Here is a 15,242-nt window from a genome sequence, read left to right as displayed (position 1 = left end):
TGTTTACATTTCATAATGCAATGTTCTTTAAAGAGCCGTGGCTAAATGAAGGGATTCATTTATAACAGTGGGCCATGTAGTCTCACAATTATTAAACATTACACATACACCTGCCGGCTGCATCCCCTGATGATAGTGTGAGACCTGTACATCTTCCCCCTACATCCCCTGATGATGATGTGAGGTCAGTACACCTGCCCCGTCTCCCCTGATGATGGTGTGAGGTCAGTACACCTGCCCCCTCTCCCCTGATGATGGTGTGAGGTCAGTACACCTGCCCCCTCTCCCCTGATGATGGTGTGAGGTCAGTACACCTGCCCCCTCTCCCCTGATGATGGTGTGATGTCAGTACACCTGCCCCCTCTCCCCTGATGATGGTGTGAGGTCAGTACACCTGCCCCCTCTCCCCTGATGATGGTGTGAGGTCAGTACACCTGCCCCCTGCCCCCCCTGATGATGGTGTGAGGCCAGTACACCTGCCCCCTGCACCCAAGATGATGGTGTGAGGTCAGTACACCTGCCCCCCCCCCAATGATAGTGTGAGGTCAGTATACCTGCCCCCTGCACTCCCTGATGCTGGTGTGAGTTCAGTACACCTGCCGCCCGATGATGGTGTGAGGTCAGTACACTTGCCCCCCCCCCAATGATAGTGTGAGGTCAGTATACCTGCCCCCTGCACTCCCTGATGCTGGTGTGAGTTCAGTACACCTGCCGCCCGATGATGGTGTGAGGTCAGTACACTTGCCCCCTCCCCCCTGATGATGGTGTGAGGCCAGTACACCTGCCCCCTGCACATCCTGATGATGGTGTGAGGTCAGTACCCCTGCCCCCCAATGATGGTGTGAGGCCAGTACACCTGCCCTCTGCACCCCCTGATGATGGTGTGAGATCAGTACATCTGCCCCTTGCATCCCCCGATGGTGGTGTGAGGTCAGTACACCTGCACCCCCTGATGATTATGTGAGGCCAGTACACCTGCCCCCTGCACCCCCTGATGTTGGTGTGAGGTCAGCACACCTGCCCCCTGCACCCCTGATGATGGTGTGAGGTCTGTACACCTGCCCCCTCTCCCCTGATGATGGTGTGAGGCCAGTACACCTGCCCCCTGCACCCCTGATGATGGTGTGAGGCCAGTACACCTCCCCCCTGATGATGGTGTGAGGTCAGTACACCTGCCCCTGAACCCCCTGATGATTGTGTGAGGCCAGTACACCTGCAGGCTGCGCCCCCTGATGATGGTGTGAGGTCAGTACACCTGCCCCCTGCACCCCCTGATGATGGTGTGAGGTCAGTACACCTGCACCCCGATGATGGTGTGAGGTCAGTACACCTGTCCCATGCAGCCACTGATGATGGTGTGAGGTCAGTACACCTGTCCCATGCAGCCACTGATGATGGTGTGAGGTCAGTACACCTGCCCCCTGCATCCCCCGATGATGGTGTGAGGCCAGTACAACTGCCCTCTGCACCTCCTGATGATGGTGTGAGGTCAGTACACCTGCCCCCCAATGATGGTGTGAGGCCAGTACACCTGCCCTCTGCACCCCCTGATGATGGTGTGAGGTCAGTATACCCGCCCCCCACGATGATGGTGTGAGGCCAGTACATCTGCCCCTTGCATCCCCCGATGATGGTGTGAGGTCAGCACACCTGCCCCCTGCACCCCTGGTGATGGTGTGAGGTCAATACACTTGCCCCCTGCAGCCCTGATGATGGTGTGAGGTCAGTACACCTGCCCCCTGCACCCCCTGATGATGGTGTGAGGCTAGTACACCTGCCCCCTGCACCCCCTGATGATGGTGTATTGTATTGTATTGTATTGTATAGCCCACTTATAAAGCTCAGCTGTCACACATCTTTCATGGCCTGAACACAAGAAACATTACAATCAGCAGTCACTACAATGTCCTTGGAAAAAGATGAGTTTTTAATCCCTTTTCAAAGGAAGAAAGATCTTCCAGGCTTCGGAGAGACAGTGGCAACGCATTCCACAGCCAAGATGCTGCGTAGCCAAAAGAGCGGCCACCCATCCGAGTCCTCCGGATCTTGGGTACTACCACTAAATGAGCCGTCGCCGAGCGAAGAGGTCTGGTAGGGTTATACCGGAAGAACAATTCCCGCAGAGGAATCGGTCCCTGGCCATGAAGAGCCTGAAAGACCAGGCATAGAGCTTTAAATTCAACGCGCTGGGAGATGGGCAGCCAATGGAGATCTTTAAGTGCCGCTGCGGAAGAATCGAGACGTCGGCGAGAGAGCGCCAGTTTTGCGGCAAAATTCCGAACCCGCTGTAGTTTGCCCAGCAGGGTAATAGGGGCCCCCAGAAGCAGTGCGTTGCAGTAGTCAAGTCTGCTCAAGATGATACTCCACACCACTTCTGGTCTGGCATGGGTAGGGAGCAATGGGAGGATTTTCCGCAAAGAGCGCAGCAGCGCCATGCAAATGGACACTGTTTTGTTAACAAAACCCTCCAGTTGTAGATTGGGTTCCATCATCACGCCCAGGTTACGAACCGAGCCAGCTGCTGATGCCGTACCCTGAAAGATACGGGGCCCAAAATCTTGCGGAAGTGGACGCGGAATGCGATCTGCTGAGCAGTGAGGCCAGTACACCTGCCCCCTGGACCCCTGATGATGGTGTGAGGCCAGTACACATGCCCTGCACCTCCTGATGATTGCGTGAGGCCAGTACACCTGCCCCCCCAATGATGGTGTGTGGTCAGTACACCTGCCCCATGTACTCCCTGATGATGGTGTGAGGTCAGTACACCTGCCCCCCGATGATGGTGTGAGGCCAGTACACCTGTCCCCTGCACCCCCTGATGATGGTGTGAGGTCAGTACACCTGCCTCCCCCCCCCCCTAGATGATAGTGTGAAGCCAGTACACCTGCCCCCTGCATCCCCCGATGATTGTGTGAAGTCAGTACACCTGCCCCCTGCTGATGGTGTGACACCTGCAGGCCGCTCCCCCGATGATGGTTCTGAAGCCAGTACACCTGCCCCCTGCACCCTCCTGAAGATGGTATGAGGTCAGTACACCTGCCCTCTGCATCCCCCGATGATGGTGTGAGGTCAGTACACCTCAGGCTGCACCCCCTGCTGATGGTGTGAGGGCAGTACACCTGCCCCCTGCTGATGGTGTGAGGTCAGTACACCTGCCCCCTGCATCCCCCAATGATGGTGTGAGGTCAGAACACCTGCCCCTCCTGATGATGGTGTGAGGTCAGTACAGCCCCAGGCTGCACCCCCTGATGAGGGTGTGAGGCCAGTACACCTGCCCCCTGCACCCCCGGATGATGGTGTGAGGTCAGTACACCTACCCCCTGCACCTCCTGATGATGGTGTGAGGTCAGTACACCTACCCCCTGCACCTCCTGATGATGGTGTGAGGCCAGTACACCGGCCCCCTGCACCCCCTTATGATGGTGTGAGGTCAGTACACCTGCCCCCCTCTTACCCCCGATGATGGTGTGAGGCCAGTACACCTGCCCTCTGCACCCCCTGATGATGGTGTGAGGTCAGTAAACCTCAGGCTGTATTCACACCTCTTGGTTGTGAGAGGTCTCACTTACCCCTGATGAAACTGAAGGTAACTGCAGCCAGGGCTCCTCCTTCCACAGGACAGACAGATAGACCCTCAGGGATCCTCTCCTCTGCAGCAGGCTTGGGCTCACTGCTGGTGCTGACTCTGCCCCCGCTGACCCGGGGACTATCACACTCACAAGCCTGAGGAGAGCGCAGCAGCATCTGGTACTGCCGCTGACTTTGCCGCCCCTGACCCGGTAGCAGACATTACTGAGAGGGCGGGGACGGGGTAAAGGTATCCTGAGAGGAGGCTTCTTTCGGCCTCCGCTGCTGGTGCTGACGCTGCCCCCGGTGACCAGGATACTGTTCGCCTCACAGGCCTGAGGAGAGCTCCATCGGCTCCGTTGCTTCTGCGAAGTGAAACTGTCCATTAGTTTCCTACAGTGCAGGAGAAGAGACTCAGGAAAGAGGAGAGAGAGGGTGAGACTGGTGGGGGGGGGTGAGACCAGGGGGGGAGGGGAGGTGAGACCAGGGGTGTAGGGGGAGGTGAGTCCAAAGGTGTAGAGAGGAGGTGAGTCCAGGGGGTGAGAGGGGAGGTGAGTCCAGGGGGGAGGGGAGGGGAGGTGAGTCCATGAGAGAGGGGAGGTGAGTCCAGGGGGGGAGGGGAGGTGAGTCCAGGGGGGGAGAAGGGAGGTGAGTCCAGGGAGGGGGAGGGGAGGTGAGTCCAGGGAGGGGGAGGGGAGGTGAGTCCAGGGGGTGAGAGGGGAGGTGAGTCCAGGGAGGGGGAGGGGAGGGGAGGTGAGTCCAGGGGGGAGGGGAGGGGAGGTGAGTCCATGAGAGAGGGGAGGTGAGTCCAGGGGGGGAGGGGAGGTGAGTCCAGGGGGGGAGAAGGGAGGTGAGTCCAGGGAGGGGGAGGGGAGGTGAGTCCAGGGAGGGGGAGGGGAGGTGAGTCCAGGGGGTGAGAAGGGAGGTGAGTCCAGGGAGGGGGAGGGGAGGTGAGTCCAGGGGGGGAGGGGAGGTGAGTCCAGGGGAGTAGAGGGGAGGTGAGTCCATGAGAGAGGGGAGGTGAGTCCAGGGGGTGAGAAGGGAGGTGAGTCCAGGGAGGGGGAGGGGAGGTGAGTCCAGGGGGGGAGGGGAGGTGAGTCCAGGGGGGGAGGGAAGGTGAGTCCAGGGGTGTAGAGGGGAGGTGAGTCCAGGGGGTGAGAAGGGAGGTGAGTCCAGGGAGGGGGAGGGGAGGTGAGTCCAGGGGGGGAGGGGAGGTGAGTCCAGGGGGGAGGGAAGGTGAGTCCAGGGGTGTAGAGGGGAGGTGAGTCCAGGGGGTGAGAAGGGAGGTGAGTCCAGGGAGGGGGAGGGGAGGTGAGTCCAGGGGGGGAGGGGAGGTGAGTCCAGGGGAGTAGAGGGGAGGTGAGTCCAGGGGTGTACAGAGAAGGTGAGTCCAGGTGGGGAGAGGGGAGGTGAGTCCAGGGAGGGGGAGGGGAGGGGAGGTGAGTCCAGGGGAGTAGAGGGGAGGTGAGTCCAGGGGTGTACAGAGAAGGTGAGTCCAGGTGGGGAGAGGGGAGGTGAGTCCAGGGAGGGGGAGGGGAGGGGATGTGAGTCCAGGGGGGAGGGGAGGGGAGGTGAGTCCATGGGGGAGGGGAGGTGAGTCCATGGGTGTAGAGGGGAGGTGGGTCCAGGGGTGTAGAGGGGAGGTGAGTCCAGGGATGTAGAGGGGAGGTGAGTCCAGGGATGTAGAGGGGTGGTGAGTCCAGGGATGTAGAGGGGAGGTGAGTCCAGGGATGTAGAGGGGTGGTGAGTCCAGGGGTTTAGAGGGGATGTGAGTCCAGGGGTTTAGAGGGGATGTGAGTCCAGGGGTGTAGAGGGGAGGTGAGTCCATGGGGGAGGGGAGGTGAGTCCATGGGTGTAGAGGGGAGGTGGGTCCAGGGGTGTAGAGGGGAGATGAGTCCAGGGATGTAGAGGGGTGGTGAGTCCAGGGATGTAGAGGGGAGGTGAGTCCAGGGATGTAGAGGGGTGGTGAGTCCAGGGGTTTAGAGGGGAGGTGAGTCCAGGGGTGTAGAGGGGAGGTGAGTCCAGGGATGTAGAGGGGTGGTGAGTCCAGGGGTGTAGAGGGGAGGTGAGTCCAGGGGTGTAGAGGGGAGGTGAGTCCAGGGGGGAGAGGGGATGTGAGTCCAGGGGAGTAGAGGGGAGTTGAGGCTAGAGGGGAGCTCTATTGACTTAATTAACTAAAAGGCAGACGGGTTGAGAAAAGCCCAGATTGTGAAACAACTGTTGTTCCGACTGACGATGCTTGTATGCTGGATGTCATGTAGCAGATCTTTGGTTATAAGAGCTTAAGATCTAAGAGGTATTTTCGCCTGAAGGGATGTCTTTCCACATTTCTAGATAGAATATCACCTTTCCTAAATGTTTCATATTTAGGTTTTCCTAATGAGCCTACATTTTGTGTTGTACAATGTTTGAAAGCGTATGAGCTTTGCTCGATGGGATTCAAGCAAGATGCTGAAGGCCATTTGTTGATTGCCAAAAGCCATATGGTCCTGTCAGATCAGCTGATCTGGTCAGATGGGTTGGGCATTTTATGGCAGAAGACGGGGTTGACATGAGTAAATTTGGGCACACTCAGTCAGGGGCTCAGTGGTGTCCAAAAAATTTTTATTATGCGCCAGGTTAGATGATCTAATGATTGTATAGATTGGTCATCTGATTTTACTTTCAAGACATTTTATTATAAACCAATATCCAATGTGCCATCTGTGCTCGTTGACCAGCTTTAAACAAGCATAATCTCAGCCTCCGGTCCGGGCACAGGATGAGGATTATCCCAGTGTTAGTCAACATGTGCATTAGATGTGAATTAGGTCCTGAATATTATGTTGGTGCTGCGTATACTCCATCACAAAAGTGACAGAATATGCATACCGCCAACATTAGGGTCCATCTGCTTGATTTAAATGCAGGTGAGCTTTCAGTGTGTCCCTAATGAGACTACTTTGTCTCCGCCGTGGCATAACTTCTCCAACAGCCCTCAGGAGTAAGAGCCATTGGAGAAATGGATACATGCCCGTCCAGTTTAGATCCTGGACATGTAGTAATTGTATGCTGTTTCTTACTGCCAGAAGGAACAATAAAAGCATTATAATGCTCCACTCGCCATGGGAGAAGACTCTCATGGCGAAAGGAGCATTATATTTTTTGTTTACAAAAAGAAAATCTAGTTTCAGGATTTTCTTTTTGCAAACAATAAACAATTACTCCATGCTACAGGGCTGCGTCCTGCTGGCACAGCCCCGTAGAAGAGAGTAATACACATTGCCAGGAACCGCCGTCATATTTTGATAAATGACTGCCTGCTTGGTGGTCATTTATAAATCAGGTGGACGGCTCTCCACCATGGGTATGAAGTAATATATTCTGTTCCATTGGCAAAACTGCAGGCCATCCTCCAAGTAATAAATCAAGCCCTTAATCTTATATTCCATAATTGTGTCTTGTTTGAATATGTTCATTTGAAGTCCCTCTCTATTCTTTGAATGTTCTGTTTTGGGTTGGACCTTACCTTGTTTGATGTATTGAGCATTAGTGCAGGAAAGGCCTCTTTAGGAAGGGGCCAGGTCTTATAGGTATTGTGCCATTAACAGGTTGGATCTGTGATTCATCTAGAGTTGCTGTCTTTAGTGACAAAAGTTTCACTTCCATGACCTCCTGGAGGGTTCTGCTCTATAGTGGAAATCCGGATCGTTAAAATTCTGTTTGTTTACAGTGACTTTTTGTTCTTCTGGAAGTGAAGTTCCAAGTTGTTGATCTTTTGGTCAATTGAGCACAGAGAGAAGAATAGTTTTGGTGCCTCTGATTGATAAAGGGACATGTATGCTCTGATTAGTCACTGAATTGATGGTAAATGTAGTTTTTGTGTTTGACTGTCTTAATGGCTGCTGCGAATATTGCAGCAAAGATTGAGAAGCATAATCCTCACCTTTGTATAGTTAAGAGAATTGATAGTTCTTGACACAAAACTTGCTTAACATTTTATCCTTCAAAATCTTCTGTTACGTTGTACACTCCAGTGCACATGAACAGTTTCAACTCACAGAAAGCCCTTTAAATGTTCAATTATGGCATCCACTCCAGTGAGCGAGAACAGCTTCCGGTTTAAGATGCATGTATGATACCCCTCCATCTCTAGGACTCGCTGAGGCCACATGTCATGTGTTACTATGTACTGCAGGAGAGGGATTAGTTTATAATATTCTTCAGCCAGACAACCGTCATCGCAAATGTACTATAAAAAGTTCCCATGCTTCTCTGTTTTAAAAAAACATATTTTATTGATTTTTATGCTGAACAATCCAGCGAGACAGCGAATCATATGTAACAAAATACATATCAGAGTTTCCTACTGTAATCAGAGGGCGATCATTACAACGTACTTCTATTCTGTAAAGAGGTGTTACCACCGTAGAAGATGCAGTAACTGTGTTGTAACTCGTAGTAGCAGTACTGCTGTCACTGTTATATTCATTCATTCTACATCAACTTATCATACCCCCGCCTTACTGTAAATTACAACTAAACATTCCCATCCCCTTCCTTCCCTAGACTCTCTCCTGTCCTCCCATGGGCCGATAAATAAATGGTTTAGTCCCTGTTCGTATTTATATTTCCAATTAATTGGTTTACAGCTGTGCGTGTATCTGGTTAGTTCATGTCTGGGGGGATCTGTTTTTGGTTTTCTACGTTTTGTATTGGTGGGTGAGTATCTAAACTACAGCGTCTTAATGTAATGAAGCATCAGAGGATTTTAAAGAGTTCAAGCACTGCGGCCCATTCTAGTGAAATAGGGGTCTTTCTTAATCCCCTGGTTTCCTCCCTCCTTATTGCCATGCTTTCGGCCCTTCCCCATCTGACTACTTCTCCATGCCAGGTCAGCATTGCAGGGGGCAATGCGGATTCCCACCTCATAATAATTGAGGGGTTTTCCAATATTAGGGATAAGTTCGCAAATCAGGTTGCACTGTTTGTTTCTTGCGTTTACGGCGCAGTCCTAGTATACAGTATTCTGCGGTGTGTGTCCCTATTATGTTCGTAACAGTTCCATAGACCTTCATCACATTTGCCCAGAAGGGGAGCAATCGAGGACAAGCCCATAACATATGTAGCAGATCAGCAGTCTGTGCAAAGCATTGGGGACAGTGATCTCCCACCTCCGGGTACATCTTTTTTTAATTGGTGCGGTGTCAGGTAGGCCCTTTGTAACACCATGTGTTGAATACGTTTTAATTTGGCATTGCAGGATACTTTTTTGGGGTATTCTAATTTGATATCCCATTCCTTGTCAATTGTTTCTTTACCTATATCAGTGCTCCACTTTTCTCTGAGCGCCTCCAGTGAAACTGCTGTGTGGGAGCGAATTCCCTTGTTCAGCCATAGAAATTCCTTCCATTGCCCATAAGGTGTAATGTATGCACTAAATTGTGTGTGGGGGGCTCTGCTATCTAGTGCCCAGTTCCGTCTAATGTACCCACTGATGCTCGCATGTAGAATGTAAAGTGAATTTGGTACCTCTTGCTTTCCAACAAAGTTCTCATGGTCTAATAAAACACTGTCAGCGAACAGCATCCCAACAGTGTTCACACCTTCTCCTGTCCATCCGGAGATGCTTCTAGTTTTTATTACTCTTGTTTGTGTGGGGATCCCTAACCATGGAACATTAGGGGCGTAGGGGAGTAACCTCTTAGTGTATTGGATTGTTTTTTTCAATACCTGAGGGCTGTTTTCAGCAAAGGGGGAGCCGCTATTGGGGTCCTTCCTCCAGGGTATGGAGGGTCCTCTGCTCTGGTGTCTGTTGCGTCATCCCTGTCTCATGGAGGGTCCTCTGCTCTGGTGTCTGTTGCGTCATCCCTGTCTCATGGAGGGTCCTCTGCTCTGGTGTCTGTTGCGTCGTCCCTGTCTCATGGAGGGTCCTCTGCTCTGGTTGCTGTTGCGTCATCCCTGTCTTATGGAGGGTCCTCTGCTCTGGTGTCTGTTGCGTCATCCCTGTCTCATGGAGGGTCCTCTGCTCTGGTGTCTGTTGCGTCGTCCCTGTCTCATGGAGGGTCCTCTGCTCTGGTTGCTGTTGCGTCGTCCCTGTCTCATGGAGGGTCCTCTGCTCTGGTGTCTGTTGCGTCATCCCTGTCTCATGGAGGGTCCTCTGCTCTGGTGTCTTCTGTTGCGTCGTCCCTTTCTCATGGAGGGTCCTCTGCTCTGGTGTCTGTTGCGTCGTCTCTGTCTCATGGAGGGTCCTCTGCTCTGGTTGCTGTTGCGTCATCCCTGTCTCATGGAGGGTCCTCTGCTCTGGTGTCTGTTGCGTCGTCTCTGTCTCATGGAGGGTCCTCTGCTCTGGTTGCTGTTGCGTCATCCCTGTCTCATGGAGGGTCCTCTGCTCTGGTGTCTGGTGCGTCGTCCCTGTCTCATGGAGGGTCCTCTGCTCTGGTGTCTGTTGCATCATCCCTGTCTCATGGAGGGTCCTCTGCTCTGGTTGCTGTTGCGTCATCCCTGTCTCATGGAGGGTCCTCTGCTCTGGTGTCTGTTGCGTCATCCCTGTCTCATGGAGGGTCCTCTGCTCTGGTGTCTGTTGCGTCATCCCTGTCTCATGGAGGGTCCTCTGCTCTGGTGTCTTCTGTTGCGTCGTCCCTTTCTCATGGAGGGTCCTCTGCTCTGGTGTCTGTTGCGTCGTCCCTTTCTCATGGAGGGTCCTCTGCTCTGGTGTCTGTTGCGTCATCCATGTCTCATGGAGGGTCCTCTGCTCTGGTGTCTTCTGTTGCGTCGTCCCTTTCTCATGGAGGGTCCTCTGCTCTGGTGTCTGTTGCGTCGTCCCTGTCTCATGGAGGGTCCTCTGCTCTGGTTGCTGTTGCGTCATCCCTGTCTTATGGAGGGTCCTCTGCTCTGGTGTCTGTTGCGTCATCCCTGTCTCATGGAGGGTCCTCTGCTCTGGTGTCTGTTGCGTCGTCCCTGTCTCATGGAGGGTCCTCTGCTCTGGTTGCTGTTGCGTCGTCCCTGTCTCATGGAGGGTCCTCTGCTCTGGTTGCTGTTGCGTCATCCCTGTCTCATGGAGGGCCCTCTGCTCTGGTGTCTGTTGCGTCATCCCTGTCTCATGGAGGGTCCTCTGCTCTGGTGTCTGTTGCGTCATTCCTGTCTCATGGAGGGTCCTCTGGTCTTGTGTCTGTGGCGTCGTCCCTTTTTTTTCATGGAGGGTCTGCTGCTCTGGTGTCTGTTGCGTCGTCCCTGTCTCATGGAGGCTATGACCTGCAGTCCAGTATGATAGCCTTTAAAGTTTACCCGCATAGCAGTGTGCCACAAAGTCCGGGACCCCAAGCCTCCCTGGTTAGTACTCAGCTGAATTTTCAAGAGCCCCACTCTCCTGCGGCCCCACCCCATATTAATTCTAAAAGCAGCATGTTCAAGGTCTTGAAGCTGTTTTTTGGTACTACTACTATGGGCAGATTTGTGAAATAATATAGCAGTGTTGAGAGCTGTTGGACCCGGCCTCGTGGCGTGGTCCTACCCCTCCCGCATGGCGGACCCTGGACGACATCGGCCCTCCTTCGACCCGCTGTCGCCCCTCCGGACACCACCCTCAACGAACTCTCGACGAGAGCCGCCCCTGGCAAACCCCGGCTCTCCCCCTCTGGAACCCGGCGAACCCGGTTCGCCCCAACTCTGCAGGTCCGGTCACCACCCCGGGCCACCCTCTCAGGCCCGACTCCATCTTGGGCCCATCACGTCCCGAGCACGTGGCCTCGGCCCAACCCCGGCCACGGCCCAGCGAAGCCCCGACATCGTGGCACCAAGATCAACCCAGGTGGTAAAGTGGCCACTTGACGGATCCCGGAGGAGAGGAGTTTCGATGGCCCTCCAGTCGTCCCCGGACGCCTGGTATCGATCGCCCCCCGGCCTCCCTGGGCGCTGGCTCCACCCTCCTGCTGGGTGTCTGGACACCTTCATCCCGGCCCCTCTGACCCCCAGGCGAGAGGGTCCGGACATCAAAGGACTCCAGTCCTATATCTGGGCCAGCCCTGGATCAGGAAAGCAGTTGTATCTGGGAGTCGAAGCCCTGCTGACGCTGTGCGGCTCTACCAAGCTGAACCATCCGCCGAGCCCTGCTGACGCTGTCGCGGCTCTACCAAGCTGAACCATCTTCGGAGCCCTGCTGACGCTGTCGCGGCTCTACCAAGCTGAACCATCCGCCGAGCCCTGCTGACGCTGTCGCGGCTCTACCAAGTTGAACCATCCGCCGAGCCCTGCTGACGCTGTCGCGGCTCTACCAAGCTGAACCATCTTCGGAGCCCTGCTGACGCTGTCGCGGCTCTACCAAGCTGAACCATCTTCGGAGCCCTGCTGTCGCGGCTCCCGGCACCCCCCCAGCTCGAGGATTGAGAGCTGTGCGCAGGGTTGCCCAGTACCAGCTGGTACCAAGACTGTCCCGCTACCCCCTTCCCCGGACATTGAGACTTTGTTGGGATCCCACGATCCCCCTGTACATATTGCTGCGGAATCTTACCTTTATTCATTATATAAAGACTCTTAAACCTACTCTGGTGTAGTGTCTCTCTGTGGTGGTGTGATTGCTCGGCTGTTACAATAGTAGGAGAGGAGCCTCGCCAAGGAGGCCTCTCGACGGCGCTCGGCCAATTCCATACGGAAAGGTGGGTTTCGGGGCGGCAGTCAGACATCTTCTGTCTCCCCTGGAATCGCCTTTCTAACCTTGGTGGCAGGCGACGGGATCCGAGCCGACGCATATCGTACAGCGAGCAACTCGCCCACTACTAACAGAGACCACAGCAACCATGAGCGATAAAGAAGCCGGAACGACCGCAGAGTTGCAGAAGGAACTACTGGAGGATTACACACATAAAGAACTCAAACAGTTCTGCAAAAACTTAGGTATCGCTACCACCGGACTAAGTACCAAAGAAGACTTTAAGGAAGCGCTGTAAACATGGGTGGAGGCCCGAGAGACACCACCCCGACCGGAGGTGAACCGGTCCCAGACGTGCACCAGGGGACCTCAGCAGCCCCCGTAGAGGAAAGAAACACCAACCGAGATCCGGGCCTCTCCCACGAAGATGCCCGAGAACGAGAGAGAAGCCGGCTCCACGAGTTGGAGCTCGCCCGACTCCGGCTGGACGGAGAACTCCAGCTAGCGGAAAAGAAAATCGCCCTTGAGCAACTAAGGCTGCAAGGAGACCTAGAGGAAAGACGGAGACAGAGCGAACTAGAAGAAAAGAAACTCACGTTCGAACGCGAGCGTGGCCTCAAAGAGCTGGAGATCAAGGCCAAGAGCGAAGAAGCTGGTGCCGCGGTGCTCCGCAACCCCCCGCCTCCTGCCGACCCGAAGGTCCACATTCCCAAGGATGTCGTCAAAGAGTACTACAAAAATGACGACATCCAGCAGTGGTTTAAGGCCTACGAAGTCGCCATGGCCGCGCACCGCATACCCCGAAAAGATTGGGGTGCCGGCCTATGGGGGAGATTCGTCAGCGAAGGAAGAGACACCCTGCTGGACCTGGCCGACGACGTGATGTCCTCCTATGATCACATGAAGGACGCCCTGCTCACCCGGTATGGACTCACCCCTGAGATGTACCGGCAAAGATTCCGAGACTGTAAAAAGATCCCCGGTACTACGTGGGTGGAGTACGTGAACTTTTATAGCAGAGCGCTAGAAGGGTGGATAAAGGGCAGCAAAGTGACCACCTACGAGCAGCTGTTCGACCTCATCGTATGGGAGCACCTCTCCAACAACTGCTTTGTCGAGCTCCGACAGCATCTACTCGACAGCAAGCTAACCGAGCCACGGAAACTCGCCGTCGAGGCCGATCGATGGGTGAGCACCCGGGTCCCCCAGACCCCGATAGGAGAATCCGGACGGAACACGCAAGGGCACCCCCGCCAGCGAGGCGGCGGAGGAGGCCAGAACCGGAGCCGAGACTTCCCGCCGGTGCCGCCCCGGAGTCCCCCCCGGGGGTCGCCCCAGAACAACACTTCACCATCCCTGACCCGAAGAGGGGCATCCCCAGCACGACCGGGGCCCCACCCGAACCTTACCTGCCACAGATGCCAGCGGCCAGGTCACTTCGCCAGTGACCCCCAGTGCCCCATGAACCAGCGCACCGGCGTGGCCGGACCTCCAACCCGCCAAATCGCTGCCACAGCCCTGGGGGAAGGAGGAGAGGAAGAAGAAGAGGTCTACAACGAGGACCAGACCGAGTGGGAGCCAGCCGCCATGGCCCTAGTCTGTCTGGGCGAGAGAGACATGATTCCCCGGGCTCCACTCCCTAGCAACACCCAAAAGTACCGTCAGTGGGTCAACATTAATGGGCGCCGGACCGAAGCACTCCGTGACACTGGAGGCAGTGTGACAGCCATCCGCTGCCACCTGGTGACCCCCGAACAAATCCTACCGAATGTGCTGTGCCCCGTGCTGGCCGCCGACAATTCCGAGACCCTGTGCCAGATGGCCCACATCCCCTTCGAGTGAGGAGGGGTGTCGGGCATGCTAAAGGTGACCGTCAGGGACGACGCCCCTGTGGACTGCCTCCTCGGAAACGATCTCGAGAGTTCTCCCTGGGCCCAAGTCGAGCGGAGAGAGCATCTGGGGATGCTGGGGCTACCCGAGTGGGTTTGTGTGACAACCCGATCCATGGCAGCTCGGGCCCCGGCGCCGGCGGAGGCCGCCCGACCGAAGAACAGGAATGGCCCGCACCTCCGCCACCCACCATCGATGAAGAAACCAGCCTTGAGCCCGGGCCACCAGGGCCCACCCGCGAAGACCTCGCCGAACTCGGCGACATCCCGGAACTAAGCCAATGGCGCCAGGAAGGTGGTCCCACCCGAGAACAATTCCGGCAGGAACAGAAGACCTGTCCCTCCCTCGAGGGGACCAGGCAGCAAGCCGCCGCTCAAGCCGCCGGGGACACGTCGGGGTCCCACTGGGTCTACTGGGACCACAACCTCCTATACAGTGAACAGAAAAGTGCGGAACTGGGGGCCAGCCGAGTGTTGGTGGTCCCCCTACGATTCAGAGACTTCCTCTTAAACCTGGCACACGACGTGCCCCTCGCCGGGCACCTGGGGCAGGACAAAACTTACAGCCGCCTGGTGACCCACTTCTACTGGCCTAAGATGCGCAGCGATGTCAGCAATCACTGCAGGACCTGTCCGACCTGTCAAGCCAGCGGGAAGAGCGGGGGGAAAAGCCAAGGCCCCGCTCCAACCCTTTCCCGGGGTGACAACCCCCTTCGAGCGAGTAGGGATCGATATCGTGGGGCCCCTGGACCCCCGCACCTCACAAGGACACCGCTTCATCCTCGTCCTAGTGGACCATGCCACCCGCTACCCAGAAGCCATCCCCCTCCGGACCATAACGGCCCCCGTGGTGGGCCGAGCCCTAATGGGAATCTTCTCCCGAGTGGGATTGCCCCAAGAGGTCGTGAGTGATCGGGGCACGAACTTTATATCAAAATATATGCGGTCCCTGTGGCAACAATGCGGGGTCACATATAAGTTCACCACCCCGTATCACCCACAAGGGAATGGACTTGTGGAGCGGTTTAACAGAACACTCAAGGGGATGATCAAGGGCCTAGAAGAACCCCTCCGCCGCAAATGGGACGTCCTACTACCATGCCTCCTGTTTGCCTATCGGGAGGTACCTCAGAAGTCCCTGGGGTTCAGCCCCTTTGAAC

At 55.5% G+C, this 15,242-nt stretch overlaps 2 protein-coding genes across 2 annotated transcripts in view; one reads left to right on the top strand and one right to left on the bottom strand.

Annotated features, from left to right (window-relative positions):
* The window catches only part of LOC144767862 (uncharacterized), an 82,440-nt gene extending 78,737 nt beyond the window's left edge, over positions 1-3,703 (bottom strand). Inside the window, exon 1 of the mRNA XM_078651224.1 lies at positions 3,570-3,703. The gene's annotated coding sequence lies outside the window, so the exon portion shown is untranslated. The remainder of the gene's footprint in view (positions 1-3,569) is intronic.
* Positions 3,704-3,868: 165 nt separating this feature from the next.
* Positions 3,869-15,242, top strand: part of LOC144767851 (uncharacterized) — a 55,997-nt gene continuing 44,623 nt past the window's right edge. Inside the window, exon 1 of the mRNA XM_078651216.1 lies at positions 3,869-4,002. The gene's annotated coding sequence lies outside the window, so the exon portion shown is untranslated. The remainder of the gene's footprint in view (positions 4,003-15,242) is intronic.

The sequence above is a fragment of the Lissotriton helveticus genome, chromosome 1_1, assembly GCF_964261635.1.
Source record: "Lissotriton helveticus chromosome 1_1, aLisHel1.1, whole genome shotgun sequence".
Taxonomy (NCBI): Eukaryota; Metazoa; Chordata; class Amphibia; order Caudata; family Salamandridae; genus Lissotriton; species Lissotriton helveticus.
The sequence above is the reverse complement of the archived record's forward strand: the minus strand, read 5'-3'. Positions and strand labels throughout refer to the sequence as shown.